General features: G+C 42.8%; 1 protein-coding gene and 1 long non-coding RNA gene across 5 annotated transcripts in view; both read right to left on the bottom strand.

The window, feature by feature from the left end:
- The window catches only part of LOC311429934, a 29,289-nt gene extending 12,048 nt beyond the window's left edge, over positions 1 to 17,241 (bottom strand). The window contains exon 1 of the long non-coding RNA XR_014688478.1: positions 16,964 to 17,241. This is a non-coding gene — a long non-coding RNA (uncharacterized lncRNA). The remainder of the gene's footprint in view (positions 1 to 16,963) is intronic.
- The window catches only part of CRADD (CARD and death domain containing adaptor protein), a 75,685-nt gene that overhangs the window by 33,632 nt on the left and 16,922 nt on the right, over positions 1 to 25,131 (bottom strand). The gene's annotated exons all lie outside the window — the stretch shown is intronic.

The raw sequence follows: 25,131 nt of genomic DNA, 5'->3' as shown, positions 1-25,131 counted from the left end.
AAAAAAATATCTTCAAAAGGTTTATTAATTATTTGTTAAATTAAAATACATTTCCCATCTTAAAAGTAGCTGGCTCCACTGAACGAGAGACATGGACACACTGCACTGCATCAAATGAAGGTCCAGGCAACGATAAAGGGCTGACAGCAACTGGCACATGGGGAGGGGCTGAGAGCTGGGTGTGTTCAGGCAGGAGAAGAGAAGACTCAAGGGGGTATTACCAACATGTGTTGACAGGGGGAGTGAAGACGAGCCATTCTTCTCAGTGGTGTCCAGTGACAGGATGGCCCGCAATGGGCACAAACTGAAATGCAGGAATTCCACTTAACTACAAGAAAAGTATTTTTTTACTGTAGGAGTGATCAAGCACTGGACGAGGTTGCAGTCTCCAACCTTGGGTATATCCAAAACCTGACTGGTGGATATACCCTGAGCAACCTGCCCTGGTTCACCCTGCTCTCAGCAGGGTGTTGGACTCTATGATGTCCAGGGGCCTCTGCCAACCCCAAACCAATGTGTTTTGAAATTCCATGCTCTGCGCAATTTTGTTCCCTTGGCATTTTTGATTAACAGTTCTTTTTCTGTGCCCCATCCACTCTGTAAAATATGAAATTCCTCCAGTCTGAAAGAATCTAATGTGTTCTGGGGATGAAAAAGAATGGAGGGGAAGATAGTACAGGATGAATGGTTAAATATCACTTCTTATGCTAGCAGAAAACAAAGCAGGCTATATTTAGAGAGGTCAGCAAATGGAGTCTTGAAGATGACTTTGTCAACACCCATGATAAGTGGGACCATCCATATGGTTGGAGTTAGGTTTGTGATTAAGAACTCCATTGATTAAGGGCCCGAATTCTGCTCAGCATATGGACAATGTCTACAGTTCAAAATCAGCCAAAAAGGCCAAATTTAGGAATTCTCAAATGCAGCAGTATCCCTTATGGGTTTTCAGTAATTCTTCCTCCTACTGAAGATATTAAAGCATGATGTACTAATGTACTATATAACCAGTAGCCCACTGTTCTTTAACATACAATTGGCCTTAAGGTCAAGAGGACTGAGGGAGGAAAGACAGGGAAGTTCTAACCAGTTTCACTACTGCTCACTAAGAAATCAGCTTAGCCACTTGTTCTCATTTTAATTTAGCTATTCTAGAGGGAAAATAAAATGAAAATCTGGGGACAGAAAACTTCAGAAAAGGTAGTGGTGTTCCTTGGGAGTCCCACTCTGCCTGAAGATTGGTTTAGGGTGTTGTTTTGGGTTTGTGTGTGTGCATGCTTTTTTTTTTTTTTTTTTTTTTTTTTTTTTTTTTTGGCAACTTTGGGAGAAATACCTGAGAGCTGTGTGTTTTTATGCTGCACAGAAAATACCACTTCCTACGGGACTGGTGAACAAATACGCCCTAACCGCATTCAAAGAGCTCTTTTTTATTATTACATGAATAAAAGAAACATGGAAGGAATCAGTTTTTCCCTTGCTTGCTCTCTCTCCTTCACATAAAATACAAGACAGCCCCCAAAAGAATTTTACTGTTTAACACACAAATTCAAAAGTGCAGCTTTCCTACCTCTCGGGTTCCTTATCAAACACCATTAAATTCTCTAAAACTACCGATCACATTCCACACCTTCTGCAGATGTCAAAGACTGCCATTTACTTCAAAGCCCCAAGGGGCCTCCAGTTCCCCTTTAACTCCAGTGAAAGCAAATCCCAGTTCAGAGAGGAAAAAGAGAGATTCAGTGTTTTGGCCTTGATACACAGATTCTATTAAAACGAGCAAACAAACCTCAGGGAGAAAAGAATACCAGGAATAGGGGGAATGCTCTGAACACTTAAGCCACCTGCTCTAGTCTTTCTCACCTCAATGACTGTACCCAAGTTTCAAGGATTTCTTTACTAATGGTGGATTTAGAAAGCTCTGATTTACCATGGATAAGTACTTCAGAAGCCTAATGGTACCGTAAAAATGAAAAACCCAGCACTGACCATGTCTGATCGCCCCTGGTTTCTGCAAACCCCTCTGCTATTCGTATCACTCCATCAAACGAACCTCATGCCAAATGGATGTTTTGGCAGTGGTCCCAGACACATATGCCACCAAGTCCCAAGCAGCTCACTGTGTCACTTCTCCTACTAATGAGAAGGAGCGAGCTTCGGCAGCAGCTCCTCAATGTTCTTCCCTCCCTGCTTTCCTGGGGTACATTCCTCATGACCCCTCCTGCCTTTGAGAACGGGTGGCCCTGGGAGAAGGTGGGAAGGGAGGGATGGGGAACTGCAGGCTGTGTCCTACACGGACAAGGCCACCCTGGCTAGGAAAACCATGGGGAACTCGGTTTGCAGTGAGCGGGCAGGGATGGCAGGAGGAGGCCCACAGAGCTGACCACAGTGCGAGGAGGGCAGGCTGGCAGCCTCCATCACGGAAGACAGAGGCCATGTTAGCCACTAGTTACCACACGCTCCTGCTTCTCCTGCCCTGTGTTATCTGCCCCCCTCCTTTATCTTCCCCAAGCAGGTGAAGGCTCCCCCACCCCTGCACAGGTCCCCTCGTCCTCAGTCCTCCCTCGGCTCTGTCTCCTGAGGCCCAGCACGGCCCGGCCCCGCCATGTAGCCCACGTTCCCCTCAGACAGAGGTGTGTCCCAGCCTGGCAGGCCACCACGCGGCATCGCCGGCAGAGGAGAACAGCAAAACATTATACGGTGCGAAAAGCCGCTTGGATGGGAGGGCAGGCGGCTGGTATGCGAGAGCAGGAGGATTCTGCAGGAAAAGCTGCCGAGCAAAGCCAAGCCCAGCTGAGACACTGAGTGGTAGGCACAGCAACAGCAGGGGAGAGAAAAAGTAAAGACAAAGATCTTCCTTCAAAAGAGCTGGAAAGGATTATGTAGGATGGTGACCACATCTTTCCTCAACCATTCAGGCCTGCCTCCCAGCTAAGCAGAAAAAAAGAAGAGCTCATTTTTTATTATGTGCGAGGAAGCTCTGGGAAACTTCTTTTGAGAAGAGCGGGTATTCCTCAGTCAGGGGACAAGAAACAGATTTTTCTTTTGCAAATTGCTTCAAGTACTAAGATAACCCAGGCACTGGTTTCTCCCTGAATGCCGGGAAGAGTCCTACTGGTACACAAAGCGTTCATAAGCAGAATAGTCAGCCCGTTCCAGAAAGCAAAGGGAAGAAAAAGCAAACAGATCCACCAGACCATGACAGCATGTGTGCACGCTGGAAAGCAAAGTGGACACTTTTGGGAACAGTCAGAAGGGGAATGGGTGAGGATGGAGACCTTGGCTGTGCACATGGCCCAGAGGTCTAATAGGAGGGACCAAGGTTTTGGAAACCAGGGAGTGGAAGTGTAAGCAGCTTGAGGTTTCTAAGGGAAATCAAGAAGAGAATCATGACCAGGAAAAGTTACTAACATGGAGAGAGCTCTCTGAGGAAGGCACTGAAGCATATATCCATCACATCCATGTCTTCCCCTCCAGAGAATTGGCACCTCCACTCTATGCACCACGCACCTGGCTGGGGCTGTGTGCACGCCGTATCACCAGGACGGGGGAGTCCCTGCTGCCATGTAGGCAGGACCTCGCACAGCTCTCCCTGTCCAGCAGAAGCCACCACAGCCCTGAAGCCAGATCTAGCATTCTGCTAAATCAGCACAGTTTGCTCTACAGATAGGCAAAGACAAGGGGGAAGGAAGGCAGTTTCTCAGTGTGGCTTTGGGGTGTGACATGAGCCACACCACAGAGCCCTGAGTCAGCCTGCCTCCATCTGCAGGACAGAGGTTTCTCTTCCCAACAAGCCCACCAGCAGCAGGGACTGGCAGATGAATTGGCTGGCACACTCAAAAGGGGACAGTCCTGGAGAGAACAGGCAGTGTGAGAAATCACTGGGCTTCTCTGGGTTAAGAGGTTTTGGACGGTTTACCTTAACCAACTCTGTGGTCAATATTTCTGAATGGGAGAAAACATTGCAGTGTGTTCAAGAGAAAGAAGGCTCCAGCCTCCTCCACTGGAAGGAGGGGATGACAGGCTAGAAACAGACCTACTAGGTGCCAACAGAGCCACTGCCCGCACAGCGACACGGTAGGGGCAGCAATCTGCTGCCTCTTCCAGCAGCGTGCCTGTGGTGATGGCAGCCAGCACAGGGTCTTGTATGCGGCACTCGAGAGCGGCACAGCTTCAGGGGTCCAGCACGTCTCTCCCTTGGAAGGCCTTGTGCAGATTGCATCACAGTTAAAACACATTTCACCACCAGTGAACACACTCTCCTTTCTCATTTTCTGTTATCTACCAAGAAGTCATTTGAATGAAGGATTACTCTCCAAGACAGCACAGGCATTTATCTCACTCAATTTCAACACCTGGTCCTACCAGCACAAACCCAGAGATGTTTTACGGAGGGATCTTCTCTTTTTTTCTTGTTGTTTCTTTCTATGTATTTCAGCAGCCAGAGACTTCTTACCAACAAGATCATGCTGTGTAGAAAACTCTTAAGATCTAAATAATTAATCATAAAAATTAGAAGCTTAGTTCTCAAAGTGATCCTGATGGAAAAAAAAAAGAGCTGCAAAAAGCAGGATAGTCAAATAACACAACTGATAGCAACATTTTAAGTGAGTCTGTGCTAAAAGGCCAACTGTGCTGCTGTTAGGCAGGGAGAAAATTGCAGGCTGGGACAAAAACATGCCTTGAAAATATAGAGCTTCACTCAATTACCTGCTACAATGAAGTGAGAAAATGAATGTCACCCCTGTCACCTGCAACTGCAAAAGAGTAAACTCAAGCCAGTCTCCACCCACAGGTACAAGTGCCAACATGTCAAGCAAAAACATGCCTATCAACAGGAATGTAGTCTTCTCAGCACTGACAAGGCTATAATTTAATTTACTATGGTTGGCATAAAGCAAACACCAGCTATAAGAAAGGAGTTGGAGTCAAAGATTGTATCATTAGGTTCTTCAGAAGCTCATCCGCAGAGAAAAAAAGCTTTTACCCAGGCAAATACAAGTGCAAAAAATGTATTGCAAGGCAATGTTCATACTGGAAGAAGGCAATGAGATCAATTATCTGCCCCAGCAATCTAAAAGAGCCGCATTAAGTCTTGAAATGGGTAACCGTGTATCTGATTCTAAAGGTCTTCTACAGAACCTGAGAGAAATGCAGGTGTTACGTCCTCATGGTTTATTCCTCGCCTGGTTATCAACCACCAGTCCTTGGTACAGGGCTGGCTCTGAGATGGGAGAAGTGAGGAGCACATCCTGGCATGCGTGTCAGGACAAGGAGGAGGGAGGTGCACTGCTCTGGGGGGCGGCAGGTCTTAGCTCCTGGGGGGCTGCCACCATGCTGGTTGTAGGGAGGCGAGACAAGGGCTCAGGTGTTGGCCATGCCTGCTGGAGGAGAAGCTGCTGAGCCCCAGGTCAGATGGGAAGGGCCATGACCACCCCTTTGCAGAGATGCGGAGGAGCAGAAGCTGCCCCTGGCCATGTTCCCTGCCAGGGCAGGGCACAAGCTGCACACAGCAGCCACAGGCACTCTTCTCCCCACCACAGGGCTGGGGTGCTCAGCCCTTACTGCATTACGCATCCCCCTGCCCAGAAGCAGCACTGGTTGTGTTTGGCACTTCTCAGATCAGGGAGAGGCAAAATGGGACAGAAAGAGTCTGGGAGCCACCATTCTCCACCAGCGAAGAGGCAAAACAGGGACAGAAACCATGGGAGGTTTTTGTTTGAAAGGGCAAGATGCCAGGTCCGGTCCTGCAAACTTGCACCTACTCAAGTGAATGGTTCACTGAGGGAATGTGACGGAGCAGAGAGGACACCAGCACGACTACTGCAGAGATGGGTCAGGTTTAGCAACTCATCTGAAAAGCAGCCTTCAAATCACTAAAGTTTCCTGCTTGTGGTGGCAACTGGTTTTGCTACCAGCTGTCTGCTTCAGAGCTGCTTTCCCCTTACAAAATGTTGGAAAGCAAAGCTCCTCTTGCACACATCAGTAATACTTACCCATACAATAAAATTGGGCTGTGATAAATAAAGTATTTGTGACTGTACACTGACTGAGTACTGGGAGAGCACTCGTATTCTCAGCTGACGACTCAATTAAGTTAAGCGCGGGGTCTTTCACCAAAGACATTATTCACTTCCCTTAGATGGCAGAAACTGCTGTAATCCCAACCAGGATTAGTGGAGCTGTATCAGTTTACATCATGTGGGAACTGGCCTGTTTACCTTAAACTGCATTTAACTTCATAGACTACTTATTTCATCTCTTCCCCGGAGTGATTATTGTTATACTGAAAAGAGAATGAGGTGAGCTACGATGGATATTAAAAATAAAACAGGATAGGTCTGGCAGCTGAGAGAAACACTCTGCAATCACAGGGCAAGTGAATTTCTGTTTCTGAAAACAAGCTTAAACTCTGCTGATGTGATACCTGTGTTTCACACTTACTAGCCTAGTGTTTCTTTCTCCCTCATTTTTTATTAATTTAAAATTAAAAGAAATAAAATAAAAGCAGCATCGATGATCAATTTCAGTTTGCAGCATCTGTTGCCGGTGACTAAGGGAGGGATGTTGTCTTCTATTCTTCACTAAGAATAGGGTTGGTCCCACGAGCTTAAGGAAAAGGCTGTTACGGTTTCCTCTGAGTACTGAGCATCACTGGTGCTGGGTCCTGAGAAGTGAAAGATGAGGGTGGACAAATAAAAAAGGCAGAAAAAGACTAAATACAGAATACTTCTGAGGAAACAGTTGAAAAAGGAAGAGAATAAAATCAGAGAAAGGTCAAGTTTTGGCATCTTTAATGTGAAAAACAAATTAATAGGAAAATGGTAGAAAAGAATGAACTTAATACTTTCACAGAAGCCAAAAAGAACGAAGATCAGATATGTTTCATTCAAGTGCAGAGGAGAATGTCAAGAAGCTATTACATAATTTCTGCATTTCAATAAAACTCAATTTTTATTATTTATTTACATATCCCTTCCTTCCTTATTTGGTTTGTTATTAAAATCGCCCTCTTTTGGAGGGCAATGTTTGTTTAATGTAGCAAGAATGTATCTGCAATTACTGTCTGTGGGTTTTTTTGCTCCACAAAGTGCAATTAAATTATATTAAACATGTTTACAAGATAGCACATAGAGTAACAAATTAGAAACCTCTATTTCACTGCTCTTCCAAACTTAAAAACAAACTCCCTGAATTGAAGGCTTTATGTTTTCAAATTCTAAGTAGAACATTTCTTAGTTCCAGAATTCCTGGAAAACAGTAAGAGTAACTGAGAAAAAAACTAGGAACAGCAAAAGCTCAACAAATAGCAACTGTAACTTAATTAAAATTTACTTAATTTCTTAGTCGACTACAGAAGACAACTGCAATTGTAATAGAAATTCTGGTCTCTTATTCAACTATCAGATTGAAATAATTAATCAATATTCTATCTGAATATGCTTTTAACATAGGTTTTGCTGGAGAGGGAGGATCATTTACTGATTTTTCAAAAGATTTAAACTATGCTGTTCTGTAGTTAAAAAAATCTTCAGTCCCAAGAGAGTGAAAATGTAAAGCTCTGACTGTGACTCCACTAACAAACAAGCTTTACTGAAGTAATGATTCAGTAATTCCCCAATTACTGTAAATGATTTACATGAACGATAAGAAATTATTCTGAACGTTGCCTGCATTTTTTTCAGGCTTAAATATACGATGAGAATTAATCTTATTAGAAATCAGCCATATTACAGAAATATGTGTCTTTAGTCCATTAGTTAGGCTTTTATACAGCTTCAACTAGAGAAAAGTTAATTTACAGAAGCATCTTCATTTTTCAGGAAAAGAAAACATTCTCTGAAATTGCAACTTTAAAGTATTTCTGTTAATACATACAGTCCAATATTAAAAAGCTTTCCTGCAATGCTGCTGTGCTGGTTTTGTTGGTATGCATTCTAGTCAGATGTTTCTTTACTACAGTAACAAGCTCTATTAAATTCATCAACTTTTACTACACTGTATGCAATTCCTCGATGTAAGTCTTTCTATTAAGCAATTCACCAAGTGATTACGGTATGTATTTTCTTGAGAAAGAAGCCAGTAACCATGGAACAGATCCAGCAGCCTTGGAACCAGCGACGGAGAGCAGAAAAGAGGGCAGTGTTCAGGAGTTTGGAAGAGGAAGGTTTTTCTCATTGTTTTTCTTGTTATAAATGTAAGGCAAGGATGAGAAAACAATGACAGTGACTATGGCTGTGGTGGGGCAGACCCAAATAATTATGAAGACAACAAAGATGACTGGATATTGAAAGTGAGATGTCCCTTATCCTCGACTGGGTATTCGACAGATCCTTTTTTATACAGGAAGACGACTGGTACAGCTCAATACCGTGACACAGACTTGGCACAGATTTGCAAAAACAAAACAAAACAGAAAGGTCTCGGAAGAAGCCCCTAAATAAGGATGATCATGTAAGCTGAGGAAAACAGCATTACAAAAAGAGAAGAACAGAATATCTAGGGACTGGACACTGAGGAACAGCCTGACAGTGTACTGAAGACTGCAGCTTGCACAGAAAGCAGGATGATCCACGGACAGAAGGATTGGAAGAGAAAGGAATCAGAGTAGTACTGACACCAGGAACAGGAGGAAGATACATATACATGATGGGAAACTGTTAGGAAGATCTGCAAAACCTGTCATGAGACTGGATCTAGAAGAAAAAAGAACAGTGTGTCAAATGGATACAGGATATGGAGTTAGGCTGGAAAATTATCCTGAAAAATCTTGCTTGTAAAGGTATGGCAATGGGAAAAGGAATGTCAATGAGGGAAAGGAAGGACAAAAATGAGAAAGAAAACAGATTCAATACTGCAGAGAGCAGTAATTGAGAGGAAACACAGGATTATACCTAATCCGGTGAGGGAAATGGATGTGGTTAGTGAGAAACAAGTAAAATGTTTGTGTACTAATACTTAGGACATGGACCAGAAAAGAAAAAGAGAAATTTTAATTGCTGGTGCAAAATGTGAAGCAATACATTGCAGGAATGACAGAAAATGCAATCAGGACCTAAACACAACAATGTTCAGGAAAGATGAACACACAAGTAAAATAATGGGAAAAAAATGAACATGAATAGTATCACTGGCAATGATAAGAAAAGAATAGTATTTATAATACCAAATCTGTTTAGGGGAAGGAAGCTTTGCAGCAGACTCTGAGTTCACTTGCAGCAGATTTTTTTTTCTCATTTTTCCCCAAAGAAATTTTTCACCTGAGGCTCAAAAGACAGAATTCCTAGTTGAAAACATGATTTTAATTTAGGAGATACAGACAGCAGAACACATGGAACAGCAGGGGAACAGATATTTCTGGATGTGAGATTCTATCTATTTCTTTACCAAATAACTATTTAAACAGGAGGGCCTGTTGGTATTCTCAGGGTTGATTTGGAAGTAGCAAAGGTATCTATAATACAATTGGATTAAGAAAATAATTACAAGTTGAGAGAACATTATTTGCTTTTGTTTAAATTAAGCAGATAAGCAACGTGCCTGTTATAAAAGTTCAGGACTTCAAAGGGGCAAGTTTGATAAAGCAAAAGGAACCACTTTATTAAATAATCACCTGGACCGAGGAGATATCAAATCGGAAGAACTGACCTTGTGAAGCATAGCTGCAGAAATGAAACTGAAAAAGGAAGATCATGAACAAAAGGACTAAAAGCAAAATTTCTGCCATAAACTGGAAACTTGTCAGCTGAAAATGTCAAAGATGACAAACCCATAAAATCACACAGATAATCCCCCTGAAATAATCATAAAAGACAAAGATTCTTCTGAAGTGTATCAGACGAGTTTCTGTTAGATACAAATCACTGCCATTCTGTAAAGCTTTAGAAACCAAGAGCTCACATGGAGCACTGAGAAAAGTTTTTATTACCCATGTTGAAGGAAACTGGCCTCAAACTGATGAAAAGCAGGGTTATTAGAACGGTTATGGGAACAGACCAGCTTCTGATACAAGAGAGGAGGACCTGAGGAGCTTGGCTTGATTAGCCTCAGGAGACATAGGCTGAGAGGGCTACAGAATGTGTTTCTATAAATACATCACAGAGGAAGTAAAAGAGCTATTTAAGCAAAATGACAATGTTAACTGAAGAACAAGTGGATATAAACAGGCCACAATGAAATTTAGGTTGAAGTTAGAAGAAGGCTTCTAGCCTGACCACACTGAGGTTTTGGAACATATTTTTAATAACAGTAGTGAAGACAAAGAACTTAACAGGATTTTGATCACTTTGCAAATGGAATAGCAGGAGGAGGTTGCCTGGAACAGTGAGAGAATGAATGCTAGGTTCAGGAAATCTTTTCCATTCCTAATTTAAATAAAAATTTGTTCACTGAAACTTGGCAGAAGTTATTCAATACTGTCTTTTAATGGATGTCTTTGTTACTTCATGAAATGTACTTAAAAGGAGTGTTAAAAGGAAAACCTGTCTGTTGAAAGACAGCATTGTATTTTTATGATATACAAACAATAACTATCCTGGAATCCTCACAAATACATTGAAAGCTATTAAAAAAGTTGCAGCAAATTCATTATTAGCAGTGATAACTATAAAAATGAAGAATTACTGAAACAGCTTAAAGTTCATGCATTCTGGAGCTATGTATTTTGGTAAAATTCCCCAAATCCAATTCCAGATTCCAAGTGAAAATTCAGTGCAAATAATCCGATACCTATTCTTTATGCCCACTGGAAGCTAACGTTCAGACATGTACAGCTGTGCTGCGAAAGAGGCTCTCTCTTTTTAACACATTCATCCCTGTAATGCCCAGTCCCCAGAGCTCCTGGATTCACAAGGAAGGGAGCAAGAACGATAGGAAAAAGTATTTAGAGCTAATACAGGGTAGCAATATTTCAGGAATTTAAAGAATTATTTTACCAGGTTTTCTAGAAAACACACACACTCGTGATTTTGAAATAATGCCTCAAGTAACTCTCTACAGAGGAAACCACAGTTTCTCTCTTTTGGGGGTTTGCAGAAGGATTTAAAAGTGAGGTAGTAGGAGATTTTAATCTCAGAAATTAAGTTACTGCTAATAAAGTAGATACCATTTTAATACTTAAGCAGAATAGGTACTAGACCTTAAAATACTCACAGGTGAAGAAGGACCAGTGCAGTCAGCTCTGAGGTACCCCTGAAAAATAGCCTTGAAAGACTTAAAATTACTTTATTTAATTGATGATAGGAAAAACTGTCTGTGGTTAGGACAGTGGACTGGGACTTAATAGTTCAGTTCCTGAATCTGCCATAAACTTCAGGGAAACTATTCATTCTGCTGCTCAATTTGCTGGCTGTAAAAGTAAAACAATCATCTTTTTTCCCTTGCCCTACATCTGGAGGCCTCCACACCTGGAGACCGTGACTGACGAGAACAACAGGGCCTGTTCTCGTTTTACGTTCTCACATTACTGGGACCAGCGAGTAAATATCACAGTATGACTTTGGCTCCACTGGCTTATTCCCAGTGTGTCAGCTCCTGGTGACTGACCAGGCTCAGCTGTAAAGTAAAACCACGCAGCAGCCTGGCGCTGAGCGTCAACCGCAGAAGTCAACCACGCTCCCCTCCGCAGGCTGCCCCCGGTCACCGAGACCACCAGCTCTGCTGCTGCTGGAGGGGGCAAGGAAGCTCCACAGTCCCAAAAGGAAACAAACGGGTGCACATAACCCCCGAGACCACGTATCTCATCCCTCTCTGGGCCCAGTGAGGAAACGAGCCTCATGACGTGACCGGGCTTTGTGCGCTGCGAGTGCCCGGTCACGGCCCAGCCATCGCCATGCTGAGGAGCCGCCTCCATCCGCCATGTCCTGTGACCCGTGCCATGAGAGGAACACCAAAGGAACGCCGAAATGGGAATGCAGGCAGTTGTGGCACTGGCAAGGCCCGTTTTATATTAACGCAAAGACTGATGGAAAAAAACATGGCACTTATCCAGTCTGGATATAAACTAATCACCACTACCCCACACCGGGACTTCCAGTACTGTCCAAGTGTCGCGAGCTGCAGTTCATAGGCTGATCTGTGCTGGTCTGGATCAACGTGAAAGATCAAAGCTCTGGCTTGTAAATGAATTACATGTAAATGGGAGACAATTCAATTACAACCACACTTCGTATGGTATCAAACTGCAGTCACAAACACTTGTATTAATACGCCCTTGTCTTCAAGTTCGAAGGTCATATTTAGTCATACTGTTACTATTTAAGTACAGAAGAAACGTACATTAACATCATTTTTAACAGCTTTTCTCTTCACAGAACATATGCTACGTGTAAAAGTCTTTCTCTGGAAACTCCAGCTTTATTCTACTCTACTACCTCCCAACAAAAGGAAACAGAAAAAAATGTTGTCAACATAAAAACCTGCTTGCAGGCTTTCTCTCAGAAAATCCCACTGCAGGCCCTAAGACACTTATATAAAAAAAACAAGGATTACCATATTTGCAAATTACTATATTTGCATAAAAGTTGTTTTAATCCATATTTTGTAGTAAGGCCTTTCATAATTTTCTTGCCTGTTATTATTCTTACAACCTGTACTGCAACACAGAAAGCCATTCTAGCTCCTGTGAACTTCAATATTCATTAAAAAAAAAAAAAAACAAAAAAAACAGGACCTATGAAATAATAAGCACTATTAGTATGACACAGAACAAATTCTATCTGTGTGGAATGCGGGGAACATATTTTTATTATCTTTCTTCTGCCTGCCAAGAAATTTAGCTCGGGGATGAAGCTACAGAGTAGATGGAGTGGCTCTCAGCAGCTCTGGAAGACCACCAGTTTGCAGTCACTTCCACATCACAGCACATATTATTTCACATTACTGCTGAATGACTACACCAACGGCTGCAGATTAATCCTACACAGGAAAGAAATAATCAATGCTGAAAGCTGCGCCTGCTGGTATGCAGTCACTCATCGTAACACCGCTGTGCACTATTTCATGTGGGCAGACAGACAGCAGACACCGTCCTTCAGCCCTTCAGCACGTGGAGCTGCTTTGCCGTGCGTCCTACACCGACAAAAGGAAACGCTGCAGTTCTTTGTGCGAGGCTTTACGTAAGTAACACCAAACTGACACCCTGAGGCAGTCATGTGCCAGTATTTTTCATCAGAAGCATTCCTCAGGCTAAAAAAGTCCCACTGGCTGACTTCACAGTGCCAACCGTGAAAGTAAAAATGGCTCGTGTCAGCCTGCGAGGAGCCCTGGTGAAGGAGCAGGTACCAGAGGAGGGAAAGGCCAGAAAGAAAGTGCCTTTCTGTGGGCAGCTATTTCCAGAGCTGGAACTTGCCCTTGGGCTTGAAGGTACCTGTTTTTATTAAATAGTCATTAGGGGCTACATCCTTAGTCAGAGTATACTGGTGTCAAGTGAACAGTGTTTGGGGGACAGAAATGCAGCTCCTGCAACAGAATGGGGTGGGCCACCAGTTAAATCTGTCACAGTCTCCAGACACAGATGCCAGACTTCAATATGCACCTCCTCAAGTTAAGGGTGAGAACAATCCATGAGGGGCTATGAAACGGAGAGACACAAATTCCAGCTCACAGAGCCTCTGAACACCTGCCTGCAGGAGGAGTATGGCTTATACACACCGCTACAGGCACTACTCGTTCTCGCAGCGTTCCCTCGGGCACTGGGCTACTGATTGCTATTGGAAATAGGTTGCTGAGACAGATGGACCTTGTTCCGGCTTCGTCTGGCTATCCTTGGATTCGTTTTATGTTCCTGTTTCCTCTGTTCATGCAAAAAATACACACATGATGTGATATTTCAAAGAGTTAACGCACAGCCTGAAAGAAATCGGTGACAGTGTACAACACTGCCAGCCCCAAACAGCTTACACACAAGGAAGACAAAACAACAGAAAAATCTGGAAATGATAGGGAGAGGAAGTTTATTTTGCAAATTCTTGACACAGTAGCCAATTTGTTTCTCGAAGTTTGTTTCCATAATTGGTAGGGACAATGCTGCTGCATTATCGAGAATTATTTGCAGGATTCATGCACCTTTGCAAAAGGTAAATGAAGTGAGAAGCTCTGAAATTGCTACAAGTTTGAGCCACACACTCATAAGCATGCCACTACTTTCTAAAGTCAGAACTTTTTTTTTTGCTCATAGTACTCCTCAATATTAGCTCTTCTAATACACAGCGTAAGCATAAATTGAACTTGCTAATGAAATGGATGCAGTGCTCTCCCTCCCATACCAAACCCCGGAAAGATGATTTGAGAAGAAAGTCAGGGGGGTGTTTTATCTGCCACATCATGAGATTTGTCTCCCTCTGCTTATGTGGGAGTAACAGCTGTCACTGCAGAAGATTCCCAAGACACTTCCTTGATCTTGGGTAATCTCGAGAATGCCACGACATCCCACTCTGGTGTTGATTCCAGGAACTACCAATTTCACAACCATCAGCCCAAACACTGAGCGTGCCCCTACAGGACCTGCACCTACTCCGGCTTGGCAGGAGGATTCCCGATGTTACACTGAAGACTGTTTGCTAAATTTTCTTTCCTAAGCTGTATGGCACTGGAGGTGGGGCCGGGACTAAGAATGTGTGATTTAGTGCAAAGCTCTTCCCTCCTGACAAACCTCTGCTCCCTGCATGTGAGTCCAAGACCCTTTTGGCTTTCCCAGGGACTGTGAGAGGATACAGCTCAGCCTTTGATATTCACCCTGTCTATACATCATAATGAAAAAAATCAATGACCAGAGGGAAAGCATCAATCTGTCAAGATGTTCCGTGTCACAGCAAGAACAAAGCTCCTGAAAATCTCCCAAGGCAGCCAAACTGCAGCTGAAGACAGGAGAGGCTGTTGCTTACAAAGCATGTTCTTAATTTTTGCTTCTCCCTTCCTGTCGTGGGCAGAACAGTCCCAGCTCAGGAAATTTTACTTAATTTAGTTTATTGCCCATTACCACAACATTTTAATTACTCGTTTAGACATCGCAGGGAAAAAAACAAGATGTGAGCAATGAAACGCTTGGGGAAACACCTTTCCTTCCCCTTCCCCGAGCTCCAGCAGCTCTTCTCCCTACTCCCGGTTCCCCTTTCCCCCGTGTGTCACACACCCTGTGAGAGGCAGGCCAGGCAGGAGGCTGGTGTACTGCTGGCCCTTCCTGCTCTGCCTGCTATCCCACTGCCTCTCCTCTGCCACCCCCTGCTTCACCCACAGCCCCTCAGAGGGCAGCCCCAGCCGCAGTCCCCTTCCAGGAGTCTCCTCCTGCATGTAGCTGCTGCTCCTCCTCAGGCAGTGTGGGATGAGCACTGGGGCTGGTGGGGCTTTGTCACCTTGCAGACACCCCCCATGGTGCCCTGAAGCCCCCACCACCCTGCAAATGATACCCAGTGCCCCTAACCAACAAAACCCCAGAAGCCAGAGCTGCTCCAAGTCCAGAATTCACACCCTGAAGCCTCTTTTCGTACCAGCAAAACGAGGAAAAGCAGGAAAGGCCAAAACATGCCCTGCCCCAGCATCTCCTAAAGCCTGCTAAACAGCAAGCCTACAAATAAGCACGCAGCTGATGTCAGCTAGACTGTTTTTGCAAGCGACTCATTCTATTTTTTTCCAGACAGAATTACTTTTCTCTGCAAAATCCAGTTTTCCAGGTGGGCGTCTCTGGTTTGGTGGGAGGAAAGGAGAGGGAAAACACACGGCCGGGGTTTGGGAAGGGGCAGCAAGAACATCTGCCAGGGTTGTAGCTCGCATGGCCACATCGGCAGGAGCAGGAATTTTGTGCCAGCAAAACTTTCAGGGCAATGCCTCAAAAGTATCAGCTGTAAATATTTATCTTCTGCGCTTAACAATCTTATTGCACAGAACTATTCGATGCTGATGCATGCACTGCGGGGACACGAGAAGGGGAGGAGAGTCGGTGCCCACAAGGTTGCCTGCTATGCTCCTTCTAAGGTAAATTTTCTGTAGTATGCGAGCAAGAAATCACCAGCTTTAGAGAGAACACACATTGGCGTGTTTTGTTTTCTCAAAGAAGTGTGGAATTTGAAGCCAGGTCCTTTGGCTTATCTGTTGTAAACCATGACTGCTTCTCAGCGCCACACCACTCAGTATTTCCTAGAGAAGGGATTCTGAGAAAAAGAAAGAGCCCCAGTTCCCTAGAAGCATTAAATTAACACAAGGGATCTGTAAACGAAACAGCAGAGGTTTGAAAGCCTTACCCTTTACTGTTTCCTGCTTTCTTGGAAAAATCTCAGTATTAAAACAGATTGGATTACATTACAGGGCTAGTTGCTGCTGAAGAATTTTATTTTGGGTTATAAAACACAATGTTTGCTGTTTTTCTAATTCAATTTGCTTTCACCTTCATTATGTCACGCTGTTACTAAGGTTCCTGTGAGAAAATGCAGGTTATTATTGCCTGCAAACTACCCCAATTATCATCTGCTCTCACTTTGCAAAGTAATCATGGGTAGAGACAGTACAGCAAGTATAATGCTGACCTAAAGAAGTATGTCATACTTTCAAACCCATTTAGAGCTTTTGCTTTGGGCATATAAAAGTTACATTAAGAACTCATCCCCCCCCCCAGTGCTAACATCTCCCCAAATTCAAACAAACACGGAGCACAACACTATCGAGCAGTTTACATCTCCGAATGGTAAAATGTAAACAAGGGATCAGAAGCGATCTTGCAAACTTTGCTTCCAGGAGTCTGTGCCGTTGTAGCTGAGCTTTTGGTTGGAGGAACAGCACCAGCAGCCTCGCACGGTTGCAGGATCATTTCACCACGAAGGACTGCCTGCGACTGCGGACCTATTCCCGCAGCCCTGACACAAAGACGACTCGCTTTTAATGCAGCGCGCCTTTTTTTTTTTTTTTTTTGCTAGGTGATAGCCACAGAATCAAGCGTCCCGGGGAGAATAAATTCTGAAGCAAATTTTATACTCACATTTAAATGTTTTAAGTAGGTGAAGTGAAAATTCTTGGCACTCCCAGATGACATCAAAGATCGAGGGAGGAAAAAACCAGAAGATTCTTGGTAGCAATATATTTAGCACCTTTCTTGGAATGTAATTGTTACTGGAAACTTTGGGGGTGTATCCATGCGCATTAACCACTCTTGTACAGTGAAGTCTGGTCTCTGAACTCATAAAAGAATTACATGATATTCTAACTACCTCAAAAGGCCTGATAATAATCATAAAATCACAACGTTCTACAATAATCCTAAAGATAAAGGGAATAATTAATTTGCAGCTGGAAAAAATAGGCAACTGCATATGTTACTGCAGCAACATTTTTTGCTGCATACTGCAGTGATGCTTCTCACATTGCAAGTAAGAGCAGAGTTAAAAATGTAAAAGTAGCAGGCCCAGACAAGTAATTGACTTGGCCAAATTTATACACGCATGTAAAAAATTGATTTAACAATGTTTTTTCCAAGTATCCATCGGTTATGGGAAAAATGGGGGAGTGGGGGGGGGCAGCGGGGGAAGTTTACACTGAAAACAAGTGATGCAGGTCAGACCCAGACTGCTTTTCCTGCCGTCTCGCAGTAACATTCTTCTGCGTGGTTTAATCTTCCTACTGCCACCTGTATGCTAAAAGACGGAAGTTTTAATGCAGAGCATTTCATGATCCTATAGTGCTTGTAAGCAATGCTGCCTCCTGAAATGGCACAGCACAGCACTACTCGTTTTGAAAAGGAACCGGGTGAGTGCAAATCTACAGCCTCTGCCCAGCCTGGGTGCTTGTTCACCACTGTTTGGGGGCATTTTGCTTTAAAAGTAAGAGAACAACAGCGCAGCACATCAAAAGCCCCTACAGATTCCTCCTGGCACGTACTTCAGCACTGCCACCCCTATATTTAGAGAAGATGTACATCAAAACAAAACCAGAAAGCAGAGCCCCTTTTAAGCTAGGCATGAGGAAAATATAAATGAGAAGAACTAACGAAATTCACATCGGAGCCCTGAAGATTTTTAAATTATTTATTCTCGGTCTTTTTTACATACTAATGTAGTTTCTAATACCATGAGGAAAAAATAAAAATAGATATAAAAATAATTATTACAATATTAAGCAAATAGCTAGAGCATAAACTGAATTATTTAGGGTGGGTTGTGGTGCTGTTTTTATTTTTTCCCAGAAAGTTAACTACAAAAAGCATGGCTCAGACCTGCCTACAATTTGCAGACAAACTGACTGAACAAGAAAAGAAATTAAGGTACTATTCACCCGGATGAATTCACAGCTGAGCATTCAGATCAAACAGCAAAAAGACATGAGCTCATATAATCTTTAATTTTAAATTTGTAATTTTAAAAACTCAGCCACAGAATTATAGCAATTTTGACAGCACAAGGAATAAAATTATGGTTCATACAGAAGCATTTTCTCTACCAACTTCACATGCATCTATGAAGTTATAATAAAGTAAAAAGATACTTGCTGAAGGAAAAAAAAAATAGATTTTGTTGTTTCACACACAATATTCCTGCTCAGCTCTCACTACTTTCAGAATGATTTTCTTTTAGCTCATCTCTTTGGGAGCACATTTACCACGAATCATGAGATTTTTCAGAGTGCTACCACTTTCTGTCCCTGGACATGAGGGCTGCTCTTTATTTTAGCAATTAAGCTCTAGCAACATAAAAAGCACAAAACATTACTGGACTAAAAAAATATTCTAGGCTGTCATAACCAATAAATGTCTAAATGTTTATAAAGCAAGCTCATGTTAAATCTAGGTGCTTGCTCCGGGTGAGCCACAAACATCCCCAATATATTGCAATTCAAGTAGGAAGGAAGCAGACCAAATTCTTCTCACTGCTACGGTGCAACCCCTACCAACTTCTGGGAAAATCCTGATTTCAGTACAATCAGACCGATGTTAAATGAGTGCACTGAATTTTAAGGAAGCATGCATTTAAACCCTGTGTAAGGCTCTATGCCCATTTCTTCTTCACATATACGCGCGTGTGGGCATACACCTAGTTTATACATATATACGGACACCTGACTTCTTCCAAAATCTTAAATATTCATTAAAGATTGTGTGACAACCAGCGAGTGCTAATCTACCCACAGCCAACAACAATAACAAAACTATCCTCAGAAAAGATTTTTCTTAGGCTCTGGATACTTGCAGAAACAGTTCCACATTATTAGTATTTATAACTAAAAATCATTCCACTAGATTTGTGTAAAAAATACAGACATACTCATTATTTTGTGCAAGTCTTCAGAATAAATACAATTAGTGAATATGGTATAGTATCAGGTTTTTACTCAATTTTTGGGGAGTGATGCACTTTTTTTTTATTTTGAAGAGGCTGTGCTAGCAAATAGCTTTTAAGAACTTACTGAATATACAAAATGCATTTATTGTGAAAATTATATGCTTGGAAGATTATACTCATGATTTAAATGCAGATGATATGACAAAGTATTTGCTTTGAGGAGAGGGAGGGACGGAATTAGAAAAGCAAAGTCATTCTCTCCGAAATATTTAACCAATTTAGTGAACTTCCTACTCTAGATCCTATTCGTGATATTCAATATGAAAACAAGTGAATGAAGCTTGATAATAAAACCAGGGGCAGTGCTGTAATCAGCAGCCTTGGGTGCAAACTGGGAACTTGCTTAAATGTAGGATGTGGTTCTCGGTTGATGGTCCACTGATTTAGCTCCGTTCAGTGGGACCGTGACAGCTTAAATGAAACCAAGGGATAAACCCCACCATTTTGCTGTTTGAACAATACAAGGTGATCCTTACTTCAAGGAGAAAGGGAGGGCAGGTTTTCTAATGGATTTTTGAATACCACTACCTGAGTTTGTGTTTTTCTTTATTTCTAAAATAGGCAGAACTCTAAAAGTCAATAATAATATCACACTGTAGACGTGGGACCGAAGTCAATAAGACACAGTAAATTCAGTTATGGGAAACAGCTTTGAATGGTTTTAATTATATTTTCCTAGAAAGGCTTATAGAATGTTATTGATATTTGACCTGGATAGTTCTGTTTTCTATTACAAAGTACATTATATCAATACAGCACCATATATGTCTGCATTCAGCAGTCCTTAACCCTTTGCAGGCCCTGAGTGAAAGGCAAAGCAGGTGGTTTTTTTATTATTATTATTTTTTAATCTGAGAAAAGCAGACGCCACCCAACCAGTCACCTGTCAAAAAGCATTAAACATCTTCAAAGCAAAGGACTGGCGAGGTCTGAAACACCACCATGCCCTAGCACGATGAAGAGAGAGAGCAGACTATTCATTCTGAGCACAGTATTTGTATGTTAACTACATTAGACGCCTTTTATTTTACAGTTGCCTCATTCTTCCTCCCTCCTAAAGCCGGCTCATGCATCTGGCCTCCTCCTGGAAGCCTCTGCCGTGTGCTGCTTTCAAAAGTGCTCATTCCAGCTGATCGAATCCTTTATTAAATTAGGTACCCCCATCTTGAAGTTTAAAAGAAAAAAAAAAAAAAAAGCACACCACCACCAAAAAAAGCAGCCATACAGAAGGAAGGACTCCAGCTTCTCAGAACTATAAATTTCGAGTCCATCTGGCCGGGGACAGGGACGGGGCAGGAGTGCAGCAGGCGATCCAGCGGTGCCCTGCGATGCCCGAGATGCCGCAGGTCCCACGTGCCCCAGCCGGGGGCTGCAGGAGGTGCGTGGCCACCACCACCACCTGCCCCGAGCACAAGGCAAAGCAGGCCAACTTCCCCGAGGCCAGGCTTAAAACGGGTCGTGGAACTGAGAATAAAACTCCCAAACCATCCTGCTTGCCTGGATCGGGCATGATTAAAAGACTGCAGCACAAAGGCAAGCAAGCACATGGATAAAATTAACAGCTGGGTGTAAAGGCAAAATTATTGCAAGGGAGGAGGGCTGTGACAAGGCGAGCAGCAGCTGAACAACGTGCATTTGGGCTCAATCTGAGCACCGGCCTGAAACGTGAGGGCTGATAAACCTCAAGGAAAAGTGGGGAATCGTGAAAGATTTGGGTACTATCAGCGTGCCTACTCAGGAAAAAGGCAGGATTTTAACATGCTGAGGAAAGAGTAACCAGCCTGCTACTGCCAGTAAGTACATGTGTGCACCCACAGGGACGCAGCAGCAGCCCTCCGTGCTAGTTCAGCAAGGGCAGAACTGCAAATGGGCCGTGGTGCTTGACCCGGGGATGGAAACGAGCCGAGACAGCAAGGGTCGGGTGCCTGCCTGAAGCCGGAGTCGGTGCAACACAGAAAGTCCGAGCCACGAGTTTGACAGCAAATATAGGTTAGAAATACACGGGAGGAATTGGTAGAATAGGCCAGGAGAGTTGTTTCAAAGCCCTGGCATGCTGCTTGGAATGATTTTTAAAATCCATTTAAAAGAGAATATACGGTGAAAATGCTGCACATGTTTTAAGAAAACAACCTTCTGCCCGGCGAGCGCTCTGCGGGGCTCTGCTCTGCACTGACACGAGATCAAACCGAAACCAAGGGGGCACCAACAGACAGAGGAAATTTTTTTTTGCTTTTTTTGTCCTAAATACCAAAATAAGCTTTCTCGTGCTCCGCAACTTAAATGCGACCATTAACCCTAGGAAGGTAGGGAAGGAATTTTAAATGGCAGAGGTTTTTCTCCTCACCCAGTAATACGGGGATCCTTGCATGTTGCTCAGAAACTAACCAGCCCGACGCCGTGTGGAGGGAGTCACATTGTTCTTGGTCATTGTGACGAAAAAATATATATATTCTTCATGATGAATGGGGGAGGGCTTGAAAATATTGACCCCCATGGCTAAGAAATGAAAGCCAAGCGTTACCTCCACCCCATGCAGCGGCCAGGCTGCAGGGACTCCCTGGGGTGCCCCGGGAGGGGCAAGGATCTCACACAGGGCCTCCAAAGACCTGGTGTTTCAGGCTCTCGGGCTGGCACCCAGACGAAATTTAGTCATGGTCCAGATCGAGACCAGAGTCTTCCATTTGAATCTCTCTTCAGCAGGCACAACTTCATGTAAACAACCAGCTAAGCCCCATTTTCTCTGGTGACATTGTTTTAGGAAGGAGAACAATAGGATGGCATGTGTAACCGCGGCCCATCGCAGCCACCCTTGGGAGCTCGCAGACAGTCACATTAGCTTTCTTACATTGGTTTTGTTATTGAGTTAAAAGGGGAAATTTGTTTTCCAAACATTTTATGGGCAGTCAGCATGTCCTGCAGAAAGATTAAAATGCACGCAGAGTAAATTACAGAATAGTTTAGGAAGTTCAAGGGCCGCAAATCACTTGGTTGAGAAATTCTGAAGAAAATAAAACTGAGTAAAGCAGCAATGGTACTTGCTGATAGAGGAAACTGAACCATATAAAAAAGCAACTATTCCTGAAAAGTCAACTGTGTGGTGTCATTTTTTAAAGCAGTCAAGTCGAGGCAGAACATGGCAATTAATGTGCCAGACGTTACCAGCAGCGAGCCTTATCTCAGTTCCAGGGGAGCAGCACAAGACAAAAACACCCGGATAAGGATAACATCGTGCAGTCAAATCAAAACAGGTTAAATAAAGGAAAATTGAGGTTTTTGCAGCTACTGAAACCATGAGCTCAGCTGAACGACTACATATACTTCAGACAATTCTCTTCCAAATGCAATACAAGGTACTGATCACAATCTGCTGAAATGCTAGAAAAACTGATGTAGTTACCACAGATGTCTCCCGTGGTGAGGTATGAACGCATGGCACACCTCGGTTTCATCCCAGTGTTAAACTCCCCTCCAGCACTGAAAAGTGTCTTGCAAAAAAACTTTGAATCTTTGGAAAATGCATGCTCTAAAACATCATGCCTCTGCATCCCTGGGCCTAAATATCTTCAGCATTACACCCATCGGCTGTATCTTCTTTTACGAGTTTTAAACACATACTACTGCAAAAGCTTCAGTGCCGATGAGTACAATGCCTATGCAAAAATCAAGGCTTTCAAGTTTTTTTGTAGTTGTTTTTTTTTTGTGTGTGTGTGTGGTTGTTTTTTTTTTTTTTAGTTTTAGTTTTATTTATGTACTTCTTAATAAAAAAGGATACCTTTGTTAAGCTTCAAGAAGTCTGGGAGTTTTGTCCCTATTAAAAAGAGCTCTCACTAGTCCTAGTGCCTGGGAGGAATATGAGATGTGACCTAACACTAACTCAGTTTATAGCTCAGCTTTTCCCTGTATATTTCACAGGGCACGTCACAAAGTAGACCAGAAATCTAGCACCTTCACCTGAAAATGTATAATTGTAAAAGTCAGCAGGTGATACAATGACTTCTACTTCATAGGTGAGGTTTTTTACATCAATTGAAATAAATTGTTAGCAAATTAAATTATTTTCATCTCACTGTTTAAAGGTCCTATTGTGTATTTTTCTTTACAGATTACAGTCCAACCACAGAAAAAGCAAATAAACAAACAAACCCACATCATGTAAAGAACAAGTAAGCTATAAAAACACAATCTTGCCAAACCCAGAAGTTTGCTGGTTTACAAAATCTTTACTAAAAAATATATTCCACCTCTATGTAGTTCCTGTTTTAGATGGTCCACCAGAAAACAAATACTAAGAAATGTGATAACACAGAATGGACTGGACTGCATACATCAAGAGCACCTTTACCTTAACTTTTCATGATATTCAAAGAGTTGATTTGTGTTCAGAATTAAAAAATAATAATAATAATTGAATCTTCAACTTGTAGCAAAAAGAGTTACAATTGGCTTCACCTCCAAACAGCAGTGATCTTTTATAACTCCATTTCAAGACTTCATAATTAAACTAAACCAATTACAAGGCTTGGAAGATTAATTGAAACTCTAAAAAACAGCTGTAGACAAAAACCAAATTTCAGCTTTTCCTCTGGCTTTTGTCATGAAGAAAATGAACCTGGAATTAAGTGCTGGTGTGTTTTACAATGTAAATATAACACTCACACTTTCTGTACAGGGGCAAAGCTCCAGCTGCTAAGTACTCCTTGTTCAAAGGGCAAGAAGCTTTTCTGAGAAGCCTGCTCAGCTGGGTGCTGCCTACAGTGTAACACTCCCAATTTGTACCGAGGAAAAGGAGAAAATGATTTAAAACAATTCTTAAGACAAGCAATTTAGCTTTCTTCCGTACCGAATATAATTCAATCACGCAGATTTCCACATAAGACGACGTCAAGAACAGCATCAGATTTGGCTGTTTTTCTTTTTCCTCCCAGCACCAAACATTTCCAGGCAGGCTGGGTGCTCCGCAAGGTAAGAGAATCATGGTCTGCCAGTAGCACCGATTCTCTTGAGCCAACTCTTTTCATCTACTTAACCAGGTTAATTTCTCATAGGAAACAAACTACTTTTATGTATGTATATTCTGAATTCAAGCTACCAAGAAAGGTGACCCTCTAAAAGCTGAGAACAGCTCTCAACACTTTCTCATAACCTGTAGGCAAAAACAAGCGTGGAGTTGGTAGTAGTTCTGTCAAATAACTACCTCCTCTTTGGCATTCCTAAAGCACCAACCGCCTCTGCGTGCCGACGCCAATCCTTATTTTATAAATCTGGAATGAGGGGGGAAGATTATCTGATAGCACATTTCCCGTATCTTGATCCTAAATCATAGCTTGTTTTGAGTGATTGCGTTCTGCCTCCACCTCCTCTGAGGTAATCCATTTCTGTGTTCCAGACACGGCATATGCACTTTCTTCAGGTACGTGTTGCATTATCACTTTGCATGAAAATAACTATGACTGTGGTGTTAAAAGATAGAACTTTGACTAGCTACTCCCAGTCACATCAAAAGATCAAACCGAGCACTAAAAACCTATGCCTAAAAAGGCAGTCACCGAAAACCCTGGAATGAAACGCTCGTCCCTCAGCTTATGGGGTTTGTGGACATCTGTTCCTGAACACAGTTCTGACCAGCTTGCCCACCTGGGGCAAGTATCAGAGGGCTAGGTGTGGGAGAAGCCATGGAAATGACTGCATATGACAAAAAAGAAGAAAGAGAGAGACTTGAGGGTCAAGAGATTCAAAAATGCATGAACCGAGTGCCCACACAAGGCATCCCTGGCATCCCTTCCCAAAGTCATGTAGGGAACTAGCAGATGCCACC

The sequence above is a fragment of the Aythya ferina genome (genome assembly GCF_964211825.1).
Source record: "Aythya ferina genome assembly, chromosome: 1".
In the NCBI taxonomy this organism is placed as follows: domain Eukaryota; kingdom Metazoa; phylum Chordata; class Aves; order Anseriformes; family Anatidae; genus Aythya; species Aythya ferina.
Note: the sequence above shows the minus strand (reverse complement) of the source record. Positions and strands in the feature narration are given on the sequence as shown.